The 11,509-nt window shown below is 35.9% G+C and overlaps 1 pseudogene; it reads left to right on the forward strand.

Annotated features, from left to right (window-relative positions):
- Window positions 1–6,572, forward strand: part of LOC124971432 (mitochondrial import receptor subunit TOM20 homolog) — a 51,902-nt pseudogene extending 45,330 nt beyond the window's left edge.
- The last annotated feature ends 4,937 nt before the right edge of the window (window positions 6,573–11,509 follow it).

The raw sequence follows: 11,509 nt of genomic DNA on the forward strand, positions 1-11,509 counted from the left end.
ATGAACAATCTATTTGAAGAAATAATATCAGAAAATTTCCCAAATCTGAAGAATGAAATGGAAAGTCAAGTCCAAGAGGCTTATAGGACTCCAAATACACAAAATTACAACAGACCCACACCAAGGCACATTATAATGAAAATACCTAACATACAAAATAAAGACAGAATTTTAAAGGCTGTGAGAGAAAAGAACCAAATTACATTCAGGGGGAAGCCAATACGGATATCAGCAGATTTTTCAATCCAGACCCTAAAAGCTAGAAGGGCCTGGAACAACATTTTTCAAGCTCTGAAAGAAAATGGATGCCAACCAAGAATCTTATACCCAGCAAAACTTACCTTCAAATTTGATGATGAAATAAGATCATTCCATGATAAACAAAAGCTAAAAGAATATACAAAAAGAAAGCCAGCATTACAGAACATTCTCAGCAAAATATTTCATGAGGAAGAGATAAAAAACAAAGAAGCAAATCAGCAAAGGGAGGAATTATCCTAAAGGAACTGTCAAATAAAGGAGGAACCAAGATGTGTCAAAAATTTTAAATATGAACCAAATGACTGGGAATACAAATCATATCTCAATAATAACCCTGAATGTTAATGGCCTGAATTCATCAATCAAAAGACATAGACTGGCAGATTGGATTAAAAAGAAAGATCCAACAATATGTTGCCTGCAAGAGACTCACCTCATAGAAAGAGATACCCATAGACTAAAGGTGAAAGGATGGGGAAAAACATACCATGCACATGGGCTCAGCAAAAAAGCTGGAGTATCCATCCTCATTTCAGATAATGTGGACTTCAAGCCAATGTTAGTTAGAAGGGATAAAGAAGGACATTTCATACTGCTTAAGGGAAGCATAAATCAGCAAGATATAACAATCATAAACATCTATGCCCCAAACAGTGGCTCATCCATGTATGTGAAACAAATCCTTCTCAATTTTAGAAACCAAATAGACCATAACACAATAATACTAGGTGATTTTAACACGCCTCTTTCACCACTGGACAGATCTTCCAAACAAAAATTGAACAAAGAAACCATAGATCTCAATAACACAATCAATAATTTAGACTTAACAGACATTTATAGAATATACCACTCAACCAAGAGCGAATACACTTTCTTCTCAGCAGCACATGGATCCTTCTCTAAAATAGACCATATATTATGCCACAAAGCTAATGTCAGCAAATACAAGAAGATAGAGACACTACCTTGTATTCTATCAGATCATAATGGATTGAAACTAGAAATAAATGAAAGAGTAAAAAACAGAAATTACTACAACACCTGGAGATTAAACAATATGCTATTATATGATGAATGGAGAACAGAAGATATTAGGAAGGAAATTAAAAAATTCTTAGAGGTAAACGAGAACAAAGAAACATCATATCAAAATCTCTGGGACACTATGAAAGCGGTACTTAGAGGAAGATTTATTTCATGGAGCGCATTTAATAAAAGAAGTAAAACTCAAAAAATAAATGACCTAACACTACAGCTCAAAGCCCTAGAAAAAGAAGAACAGACCAACACCAAAAGTAGTAGAAGACAGGAAATAGTTAAACTGAGAGCTGAAATCAACGAAATTGAAACGAAAGAAACAATACAAAAAATTGACAAAATAAATAGTTGGTTCTTCGAAAAAATAAACAAAATTGATAAACCTTTAGCCACACTAACAAAGAGAAGACGAGAGAAAACCCAAATCACTAAAATTCGGAATGAACAAGGAAATATCACAACAGACACGAGTGAAATACAAAACATAATTAGAAGCTATTTTGAAAATCTATACTCCAACAAAATAGAAAATTTCAAAGACATCAACAGGTTTCTAGAGACATATGAATTGCCTAAACTGAACGAGGAGGACCTACACAATTTAAGTAGACCAATTTCAAGTAATGAAATAGAAGAAGTCATCAAAAACCTTCCAAGAAAGAAAAGTCCAGGACCAGATGGGTTCTCAGCCGATTTCTACAAAACTTTTAAAGAAGAACTCATTCTAATACTTCTCAAAGTATTCCAGAAAATAGAAGAGGAGGGAACTCTCCCAAACTCATTCTAAGAAGCCAATATTACCCTGATTCCTAAACCAGACAGAGACACATCAAGGAAAGAAAATTTTAGACCAATATCCTTAATGAACATCGACGCAAAAATTCTCAACAAAATTTTAGCAAATCGCATACAAAAACATATTAAAAAGATAGTGCACCATGATCAAGTGGGTTTCATCCCAGGGATGCAAGGTTGGTTCAACATCAGGAAATCAATAAATGTCATTCACCATATCAATAGACTTAAAGTCAAGAATCACATGATTATTTCGATAGATGCAGAAAAAGCATTTGATAAAATACAGCACCCCTTCATGCTCAAAACACTAGAAAAAATAGGGATAGTGGGAACATTCCTTAATATTGTAAAGGCCATTTACGCTAAACCCATGGCTAATATCATTCTAAATGGTGAAAAACTGAAAGCATTCCCTCTAAAAACTGGAACAAGGCAGGGATGCCCTCTTTCACCACTTCTATTCAACATCATCCTTGAAACTCTAGCCAGAGCAATTAGACAGACCAAAGAAATTAAAGGGATACGAATAGGAAAAGAAGAACTCAAACTATCTCTGTTCGCTGATGACATGATTATATATTTAGAGGAACCTGGAAATTCCACCAGAAAACTTTTAGATCTCATAAGTGAATTCAGTAAAGTAGCAGGATATAAGATCAATGCACATAAATCTAAGGCATTTTTATATATAAGCGATGAATCTTCAGAAAGAGAAATTAGGAAAACTACCCCATTCACAATAGCTTCGAAAAAAATTAAGTATTTGGGAATCAATCTCACAAAAGAGGTGAAAGACCTCTACAATGAGAACTACAGAACACTAAAGAAAGAAATTAAAGAAAACCTTAGAAGATGGAAAGATCTCCCATGTTCTTGGATAGGAAGAATTAATATTGTCAAAATGGCCATACTACCAAATGTGCTATACAGATTCAATGCAATTCCAATGAAAATCCCAATGATGTACCTTACAGAAATAGAGCAAGCAATTATGAAATTCATCTGGAAGAATAAAAAACCCAGAATAGCTAAAGCAATCCTTGGCAGAAAGAGTGAAGCAGGGGGTATCGCAATACCAGATCTTCAACTCTACTACAAAGCAATAGTAACAAAAACGGCATGGTATTGGTACCAAAATAGAAAGGTGGATCAATGGTACAGAATAGAGGACAGGGACACAAACCCAAATAAATACAATTTTCTCATACTAGACAAAGGGGCCAAAAATATGCAATGGAGAAAAGATAGCCTCTTCAACAAATGGTGCTGGGAGAATTGGAAATCCATATGCAACAGAATGAAACTAAACCCATATCTCTCACCATGCACGAAACTAAACTCAAAATGGATTAAGGATCTCGGAATCAGACCAGAGACCTTGCATCTTATAGAAGAAAAAGTAGGTCCAGAGCTTCAACATGTCGGCTTAGGACCAGACTTCCTCAACAGGACTCCCATAGCACAAGAAATAAAAGCAAGAATTAATAACTGGGATAGATTCAAACTAAAAAGCTTTCTCTCAGCAAAGGAAACTATCAGCAATGCAAAGAAAGAGCCTACAGAGTGGGAGAAAATCTTTGCCAATCATACTTCAGATAGAGCGCTAATCTCCAGAATCTATAAAGAACTCAAAAAACTCTACACCAAGAATGTAAATAATCCAACTGACAAATGGGCTAAGGAAATGAATAGACACTTCACAGAAGAAGATATACAAGCAATCAACAAACATATGGAAAAATGTTCAACATCTCTAGTAATAAGAGAAATGCAAATCAAAACCACCCTAAGATTCCATCTCACCCCAATTAGAATGGCAATTATCAAGAATACAAGCAACAACAGGTGTTGGCGAGGATGTGGGGAGAAAGGTACACTCTTACATTGCTTGTGGGGCTGCAAATTAGTGCAGCCACTCTGGAAAGCAGTGTGGAGATTCCTTAGAAAACTTGGAATGGAAACAGCATTTGACCCAGCTATCCCACTCCTTGGCCTATACCCAAAGGACTTAAAATCAGCATATTACAGAGATACAGCCACATCAATGTTCATAGCTGCTCAGTTCACAATAGCCAGATTGTGGAACCAACCTAGATGTCCTTCAATTGATGAATGGATAAAGAAAATGTGGTATATATATACAATGGAATATTACTCAGCCATAAAGAACAATAAAATTATGGCATTTGCAGGCAAATGGATGAAACTGGAGAATATCATGCTAAGTGAGATAAGCCAATCTCAAAAAACCAAAGGAAGAATGATATCGCTAATAAGTGGATGATGACACATAATGGGGGGTGGGAAGGGTTAGTGTTGGGGTTGGAGTTGGGTTTAGGGAGGGGGGCAGGAATGGAGGAAGGAAGGACTGTATAGATGGAGGGGAAGGGTGGGAGGGGAGGGGGGGAAGGTAAAAAATGGCAGAATGAATCAAACAACATTACCCTATGTAAATTTATGATTACACAAATGGTATGCCTTTATGCCATGTACAAACAGAGAAACAACATGTATCCCATTTGTTTACAATAAAGAAAAAAAAAAAGAAATAGAAATACAGACTACTGTATATTTTTCCTTATACTTCTATTGTCCAAATTTTCAACAATGAACACATATTATTTTTATAATGAGAAAAAAAAGGTAACACTTCTGCCTGACCCATGAAAACATTCATAAAATATTAGTTTATGTTATCTTTATAATTTCTCATCTTCTTCTGTCTGGAGCCTCAGCATTTTCAACTTTTCTATTTTAACTAAATCCTTCTTTCAAATATAAATAACCTTTGGCAGCTCAAGCTCTCATCTTAATTTCAAATGTTCATTCACATTTAAGACAATCAAATACTGCTTACATTTTCATCACCTCATTTATTTCTTTATTTTTCCACTTACAAAGATAATATTCACTTACTATAAAAAATAAAATATTTCAAAATTATTTTTGTATAACATATACAGCATTGTTATATAGTAGTTACTATGAGCTAGGCACTATTTTAATTTCCTTATGACATATTAACTCAATCCTCACAGCAATCATATAAATATTAACAATTATTACAGAATGTGAAATCTCTTATAATCCTATTTCCCCAAAATAATTAAGACTTTGATGTTGATGTACATTTGTTTATCTATGTACATATTAATATACATGTTTATAATTTTAAAATTAAAGCAAGCTTATACTACAAAAGGAAAGAAAGGAAAAAGTTAACACTTTAAAATGGCTAATTCTTTGGTTGGGAATATAGCTCAGTGGGAGAGCACTTGCTTAGCATAAGCAAAGGCCTGGGTTCCATCCCAGTACTACAAAAGCTAATTCTCAAGATGGTTGAAAATTTTCTTGGTGTCTCAATGGTGCCACCCACTCTGAGGGTCCATACCCAACTGCTCCTTCATAAGCCTGCCACTGGGTTCCACACTCTGCAGTAGAGGGAAGAGAAGACTGTGGGGTCAGAATAGTACCATCACTACCTGTGTGTGCAGGGGCACTTTTCATTGGTTACTGCATTTATTTTGACCTCAGGAGACAGAATGATCCCACCTTCAAGAACAGAGAAAGAAACAGAAGCTTGCCAAGGAGAGAGCTGAGCTTTCCAAGTTACCTGACATTAAAGATGCTAAAGTTTTAGGGATCTTGTTAAGGTACACTCATACACTGTTGGTGAGACTGTGAGTTAATATGACCACTCTGGAAAGCAGTATGGAGATTCCTCCAAAGAATAGGAACAGAACCACCTTATGACCCAGCTATCCCACTCCTTAGTATTTATCAAAAAAAAAAAAACTAATTCAGCACACTATAGTGATATAGGCACATCAGTGTCTATAGCAGCACAACTCACAATAGACAAGTTATGGAACCACCTCAGGTGCCCATCAACAGATGAATGGATTAAGAACATGTGATACATAGAGACAATGGAGAAGAAGAATGAAGTTATGGCATTTGCCAGTAAATGATGGAACTGAAGAACATAATGGTAAGTGAAATAAGCCAGACTCAGATGTCAAGAGTTGAATGTTTTCTCTCATATTCAGGGAAAAAAAGGGGGGGTTCAATTTCATAAGGTTAGAGGGAAGATCAGTTGAATAAAAGAAGTAGACTGAGGGGAATGGAGGAAAACAGGTAGGGGAAAGAAATGAGGAAGGCACTAGAATGTCAAAATGGGCCAACTATTAAGTATTACTATAATGCACTAATAAGACCCATTTAAAAACACTGAAAATTTTCAGAAACTGTTGCTGAAGAAATACACTTTGGTGCAGGGTTACTGGGTCAAAGTGAATATGAGAAAGGTATGGACCATCTGACAAATGCAATTGCTGTGTACAGACAGCCAGAGCAGTTACTGCAAGTACTATAGTACTCTCTTCAACCACCAGTGTTCCAGACACTTATGAACTCTCAACACTTAGAGAATTGTAAGTGCTCAGAGCTTTGCTGAGGATGATGGGGAATAAGAAACAAATGTCCACATAATGAAATCCCAGTTAAAAAGATGTTTTTAAATTCTTAACCTGAAAATTGAGCAGCACTGAGGAAATAAGGGTAAATATGCTTGTCAATGGACTATCCTGTGCTGAAATATACCAAAGTTAATGTTTACAGAGTATGGATCCACTTGTCTATTTTATTTGTTTTTCACCATGAAAAGTATGTTTGAATAGAGCTTTTCATTTCATAAGTACTGAGTTGCCAAAATAATGTGGATTTCATTTATTCCTAAAACTTGCAATTAAAATGTACATATAACATAACACTACTTATGCTGAAAAGACCCAGAACTCAATTTTTTAAAAAAGCAAAAAGAAGTGTAAGAGATATATGAAGAATGCACATTTTTAAATTAGTACACTTTGTCACAAATCAGAAAACTCAATAGAAAATTGTTCATGAAAACTGAGCATTAAAATCTTTGAGACATTAAAAAACAAAATATATAAAAATAAAATTTCTTATGAGGTCGCTTTTGTAAGATCTATTTTTAGATAGATCTCATACTTTGGATTCCCTGAGTAGTGTTAAAGAAAAAGTATCAAATCCTCCAACTTTTCTAGCCTAGGAATCATCACTATTGTTCATGTTGTCAATGTTTTCATCATTTTCTGGAGCTGAAGATGAAACCGCACTAGTGATAAAATGTCCTGTTCAGACACTAATTTACTTCTAAGGAAGTAGAGTTCTTTCCTCATGGTCCTCATAATGTACTACTTTACTTCTATTTTTGTAACTCATTTGCTAGTCTGCAAGGTCCCTAATAGTAAGACCTGTGGCAGAATCTGTACTGAAATAATGCAATATTAGAGATAACAGAAGTGCTTCCAAATAGACCTGAACTTAAATTTACTAGCTGCATACATCTGGAAAAACTAATAAAGTTGAGCTTCTAATAAAATTGAGCTGCTCAACTTGAAAGTTAAGAATTTTTAAAATTTTTTTAACTGGAATTTTATGAGGTTGACATTTGTTTCTTATTTCACATTGGCCTTGATCCAGAAGTCTCAGAATTTTTACCTGCAGAATGGAGATAATAAAACCCACTTCCTTGAATTGCTGTATTATAAATAGTACATATGAAAAACTATCACTTAGTAAGTATTCAATAAATTGTAACTAGTAATATTTCATGCAGTAAGTACTGAATAGACTTTTCTTGCTGATTGGTGGAAAAATGAAATTATACAACCAATTAAACTATTTGAAAAAGTAGCAAATCAATCCTGAGATGCACTGTTGCACATTATTATTTATATACTTGCTCCTCCCAAAAACAATGTTTTTAACAAGATCCTTAGAGGAGCAATGTCTTCACCCAAACAATGAACTTCCTTTTGTTTTCTTTCTCTTTTTTGAGGCTCTGAGACCCACACTGGCCTTAAACTCCTGGGCTCAAATGACTGTTTTGCCTCAGTCTACAAAGTAGCTGAGAGTGTAGGTGCATGACACAGTCCCCAGTTAGGAATGAACTTCTAATACCACAATTTATAGTGCAATAAGTGAGCTCAGAAGTGATTTGGGAACAGCAGGAATCTTCTTGGAATAACCTCCAATCTAAGTCATAAACATAATATGATATCACAATATTTTAGGCATTTATGAGATTTTGGACATCTTATACACCAACATTTAATCAGCCACTTCCTAGAGAGGAAAACCAAGATCAATGAGCCAGTGGGAACTTCCCAAATTAGGTAGTATTATAAATATGACTAGAAACCAGATCAAGCCTCTTGGTTCCCAGTGTAACACCCAGTGATGCTTTGTTTTATGATAAAGAGGTTGGGGAGGAGGAGAATGAAAAGAGCAAATGGAGGCGGAAGAGACCAGGCACAGTGGTTCCCACCTGTAATACCAGCATCTCAGGAGACTGAGGCAGGAGGATGGAGAGTTCAAGGCCAGTCTCAGCAATTTAGTGAGACCCTCAGCAACTCAGTGGGACCCTATTTCTAAATAAAATACAAAATAGGGCTAGAAATAGGTCTCAGTGGTCGAGTGTCCCTGAGTTCAATCTTTGGTAGCCCCCTAAAAGAAATGGAGGAGGAAGACAATGGCATTGGTTGTGGTACTGTTGCTGAAGAAGAAAAGCTACATGTATGAAATCTTCACCTGTTCTAGAGAGGAACACAGGTTTATAATGGCATGATGCTATGAATTGTGTCCCCCTCAAAATTCATACACAGGCATCCCAATCCTCAGTACCTCAGAATGTAGTCGCATTTAGAGATAAGGTCTGTTTTAGTCAGCTATTACGCTCCTGTGAGTGAAAGAACTGACCAACACAATTATAGAGGAGGAAAGGTTTATTTGAGGGCTCACAATTTAGAGGTCTTAGTCCATAGAAGGCCGGCTCCATTCCTTGGGGTTCACAGTGAAGCTGAACATCATGGTGGAAGAGCGTGGCAGAGGGAAACAGCTCACATTACCATCAGGAAGCAGAGAGAGAGAGAGACTCCGCTCTGCATAGCCACACCCCAGTTCCCACCTCCTCCAGCCACACCCTCCCACTTCAATTAATCCCACCTGGGATTAATTCACCGATTGGGTTCAGGCTTTTATAATCCAATCTTTTCTCCTCTGATCCTTCCTGCATTGTCTCACATGTGAGCTTTTGGGAGACACCTCATATCCAAACCATAACCAGATCTTTGAAGGGATAAAGTTAAAATTAGGTTGTTAGGTTGGACCTTAATCCAAAATGATTGATGTGCTCAGAAAAGGAGGTTATCACACAGACTCACAGAGAGGAAAGACCAGGTGAGGACACAGAAAGAAGGCAGCCATCTAAAAGCCAAGGAGAAAGGCCTGGGGAGAAACCAACCCTACTGACACCTTCATCTTTAACTTCCAGTCTTCAGAACTGTGAGAAAATAAATTTCTGTTCTTTAAGTCACCCAGGCTGTGATATTTTGTTATGGCAGCCTGAACTGACAAGACACAAAGAGTTAGTTCTTTTATTTATTTATTTATTTTTTAATGTTTTACAGACTGCATTTTGATTCATTCTACACAAATGGGGTACATCATTTCATTTCTATAGTTCCTTTTATAAATGCATTTAGCCAGTTATTTGCACTGATCCTTTTATAAAACTTTTTTAGCTGTTTTTTATTGGTTCTTTTTAGTTATACATGACAGTAGACTATGTTTTGACATAATTATACAATCATGGAATATATCTTATTCTAATTAGGACCCCATTCTTGTGGTTGTACATGATGTGGAATTTCACTGGTTGTGTATTCATATATAAAAATAGGAAATTTATGTCCCATTCATTCTACTGTCTTTCTTATTCCCATCCCCCTCCCTTCCCTTCATTTCCCTTTTCTACTCCAAAGTACTTCTGTTCTTCCCTTCCTCCCATTATTCTGTGTTAGCATCCACATATCAGAAAGAACACTTGGTCTTTAGTTTTTTGGGATTGACTTATTTCACTTAGCATCATAGTCTCCAGTTCCAACCATTTCCTGGCAAATGCCATAATTTCATTCTTCTTTATGGCTGAGTAATATTCCATTGTGTATATATACCACGTTTTCTTTCTCCATTCTTCTGTTGAAGGTCACCTAGGTTGGTTCCATAGCTTAGCTATTGTGAATTGAGCTGCTATAAATATTGATGTGGCCACGTCAGTATAGTATGCAGATTTTAACTCCTTTGGATATATAACAAGTAGTGGGATAGCTGGGTCAAGTGGTGATTCCTTTCCAAGTTTTCTGAGGAATCACCATAATGCTTTCCAGAGTGGTTGCACCAGTTTGCAGTCCCACCAACAATGTATGAGCGTACCCTTTTCCCCACATCCTTGCCAACATTTCTTGTTACTTGTATTCTTGATAATTTTCATTCTGACTAGAGTAAGATGAATCTCAGTATAGTTGTAATTTGCATTTCTCTAATTGATAGAGATGTTGAACTTTTTTTCTTATATTTGTTGACAATTCATATTTCTTCTTTTGAGAAGTTTCTCTTTAGTTCCTTTGCCCATTTATTGATAGCATTACTTATTTATTTATTGGTATTAAGTTTTTTGAATTCTGGAAATTAATGCCCTATCTGAGGTACAGGAGGCAAAATTTTTCTCCCATTCCATAGGTTCTCTCTTAATGTTCCTGATTGTTCCCTTGGCTGTGAAGAAACCTTTTAGTTTGATACCACCCCATTTATTGCTTTTTCATTTTACTTCTAGCACTTTAGGAGTCTTGCTAAGGAAATTGGTTCCTGAACTGACATGTTGAAATGTTGGGCCTACATTTCTTTCTAGGGTTTTTTGTTTGATTCCTAGGTCTTTGATCCACTTTGAGTGGAGTTTTGTGCAGGGTGAGAGATAGGGGTTTATTTTCATTTCGCTGCATATGGATTTCCAGTTTTCCCAACACCAGTTGTTGAATAGACTATCTTTTCTCCAATATATGTTTATGGTGACTTTGTCTAGTATGAGATAACTGTGTTTATGTGGTTCTCTTCTGTTTCATTGGGTTTTTTTTCCTATTTTTTGTTGCCAGTACCATACTGTCTTTGTTACAAGACTAAGACACAAGATAGTTAGTTGTTTTGGGTTTGTTTGTTTGTTTGTTGTTTAATAAAAGCATTTAGCCAGTTATTTGCATTGATCCTTTTTATTGGTCAAGATTGGTTCTGGCCCGTCATGCCCTTCTCTTGGGGAAATGTTGTGTAAGTGAAATGATAAGAGGAAAGAAAGAAGTAGAAAGGCAAATTAACATAAGAATAAGCCCTAAAAAGGGGATAAGGAATAGAGAATCGAATGAACTTGTTTGAAAACTGACAGAGATCATAGGGGAATATATCACCATTGTGAGTGAACTTTTTCTTGGGTTTACTTTTTTTTATTGTAAACAAATGGGATACATGTTGTTTCTCTGTTTGTACATGGAGT

Source organism: Sciurus carolinensis, chromosome X (assembly GCF_902686445.1).
Source record: "Sciurus carolinensis chromosome X, mSciCar1.2, whole genome shotgun sequence".
Classification (NCBI taxonomy): Eukaryota; Metazoa; Chordata; class Mammalia; order Rodentia; family Sciuridae; genus Sciurus; species Sciurus carolinensis.